Here is a 2801-nt window from a genome sequence, read left to right on the forward strand (position 1 = left end):
AAATGATTAAAGAATAAAAAACAAACGAAATGTAACATTTATTTAATCTCAAACAGGGTTTCTACTCCTGCTTTGCATGATTCAGTTCCCAGAAAAAAGACACAAAATCTTCATATTTATGACAAACCTTTAAAACACTAGAGCCGAGCAGATATCTACCCTCTAAGCTATTAGTATCTACTTTCCTATCAATAGCCCTGAGTAATAATTCACCATGTTCCATGTTTGCATGATTCACCTACCCTACCTTTGTGAGTTCTTAATCACACATAAGGTCGAATATATTATTTTACTTAGAAATTGTCATTCGTTTCCAATATATGTCTTTACAAGTATTTTTCTATGTTGCTTGCAATCAAACACATGTTAGGTAGTGCTCCTCCCCTGTATGACACTCACAACCTAAGAATAAAATATTTTTTTAACAATTTGTAACCAAAACTTTAATCCCAAGGAGTCTCACTAACATATTACAAATGATATCATTAAAAAAAAAGTCTTGCACAGTAACTGAAAAGTTCCCCTTTACAATGTACCCTTACGCCGACAAACACTGGTATCATAGTTTTTCATCACCAAATAAACAATGTTACAAACAGCTAAGCATCCATATGTTGCAACCAGGAAGGAATCCCTGTGCAAGCCTTCAGAGTGCAGTCCCTACACTTTGCCTGTTGACTTGTGTTCACAGCAGCTCTTAAAGACTGCTTTTATTTTTCCCACAGCTCTACGACATTCCTGCTACTTGAGGAACTACAATTTTATTCAATTTCTGCCAGTTGTTTCTATAACATTAACATATCACACTTTAACTGGTTAGGACCTAGGCTTATTTCAGTCTATGAAAAAACTATGTCTATGAAGTTCACAAATTTAAACATGTAAAACTGTAGGGGGAGGTACTGATTCCCTAACTGGTTCTCGATTGTGTCAATAAAAAAGGTAGGAGCTAATTTCTTGGCAAAGGGTAAAGATGAGACTTCCAGGTTGCAAGAGGAAAAAGAGACGGGAGAAAAGGGAAAAGGCTTTCTCAGCCAGGCTTTGGCATGAGTAGAAAGCAGCAATCCTGTACAATCTTGGGGAAACTAGAACCTGCAGCCTTCTCTACCAGGAGTTAACCAAGTAGATCTGGCTGATATAGACGAGCTGATAAGGTTAGGGCAGGAAATTCTGCAACCAGCAATTGTGCTATCCGACAAGTTCTAAATTAATATAGCTGTCTGGATATTTTTCTTCTGTGGAGAAAAGGAGGGCAAAAATAGAGAGAAGCTGGATAGTTAATGGCACTGAAACTGAGAGGGGTTGGGACCATAATCGCACTTCCGGAAAGACAGTAGCTGGCCTTTGGCAGAGCTAACCCGATAGGGAGTGGGTCCGGCAGTGGCAGCTGATCTCAGAGCTCAGCCAGAAATGAGGGCCTAGGTCCAGGCAAATGCATTTAAAATTACAGGCAACATAAAACAACTTTAAAATGCACCAAACATATAAAGTCGCAAACAAAACTAATTTCCTGTACACACTGCTGTCAAATTAAGTCACTTCCTGTGTACCACTTCTTTTGCAAACTGATCTTCCATTTCCTTTTATTTGACCCAGATCAGCTACGAGACCTAGAGAAGGATCAAGAAGGCTTGTAACTTCTCTCAGGAGACACAGACCTTTCTCCTCTCCTATCTCTAGAAAATGACCTGTGCGGGCTTCAAAGGAAGCTTTTGAAGATCTGGGCCGAAGGGGAAGGCTCCTCCTACCCCTTCCTCTTTAGGAGGGCAACGACCCCATGAGGGAGGCAAGCCAGGATTTTAACTTCATTTTTCACCATTTGACAGTTCCACTCTTACACAGCCACATGTTGTTCTTACATTTAGCTCAAGACCACAACAACAGCATCTTGAATTCAACCCAAGTGGATGCCTAGCAACCCAGACACTTTGGAGTGGTCCATATTAACCAAAAACTTGCCTGATTCAGTCTTGTTCCTATGGTTTCCAAGATTACCTTCATGAACCTTACAGTCCAATGAACAGGAATCACAATGCATTTCCAGACCCTGGATTCAAAAACTCAAGCTCAACTCCTGAAGCTCCAACAGGTCCACAGGCTCCCGACGGCTCTCCGTACCCTGGCACTCAGAAAGTGGCCAAAATAAAATATTTTTAATTAAGATCTCCAAGTGCATTTGAATAGAAATGTATTTACTCTAAAGAAAATAATATATCCTTCCACACATCAAAATGTCTGAAGATTTTTTAAATGTATCATTGCTTAGTAAGGTTTTTTCACAGTATTTCAGTTAGTTGGGCTTTCCATCCCAGCTCTAAAGAGGAGTCAGAAAGCCAAAATGTAAAAAGAAAAGCAAAAATATATGCATAATTTTCTAGCTTTCCCATGTCTGCCTATACTTATTGTTATGGTCTGAATGAGAAATATCCCTTTATGCTTAGGTGTTTAAGTGGGTAGGACCTAGATGATGGCACCATTAGGGAAGGTTATAGAACTTTTAAGATGTGGAAAGCCTGAAGCTGGAAGAAATGCTGGGTTCAGGCTATGAGAGTTTGTGGTCTCTTCTCACTTCCATCATCTTCTCTGCCTCTGGCTCCTGAGTGGAAATGTAATTTCAATGCACCCTACTTTTGGCTATGGTGTTTTATGAGTGCAAAAAAAAAAAAAAAGGAACTAATACACTCATTTCAGAGACTAGAGCATACAGGAGTATGTATTTTAGTAGCCTTCTCTAAGAACAAAGACAAAATGAAACTTTAAAAAGTTAATTCACCTAGAATTCTTAAAGAATAATTGAATCT

At 39.1% G+C, this 2801-nt stretch overlaps 1 pseudogene; it reads right to left on the reverse strand.

The window, feature by feature from the left end:
• Positions 1 to 1525: 1525 nt before the first annotated feature.
• Srsf3-ps3 (serine and arginine rich splicing factor 3, pseudogene 3) lies at positions 1526 to 2038 on the reverse strand (annotated as a pseudogene).
• Positions 2039 to 2801: the final 763 nt, after the last annotated feature.

This window comes from Rattus norvegicus, chromosome 5 (genome assembly GCF_021556685.1).
Source record: "Rattus norvegicus strain SHRSP/BbbUtx chromosome 5, alternate assembly SHRSP_T2T, whole genome shotgun sequence".
NCBI classification, from domain to species: Eukaryota; Metazoa; Chordata; class Mammalia; order Rodentia; family Muridae; genus Rattus; species Rattus norvegicus.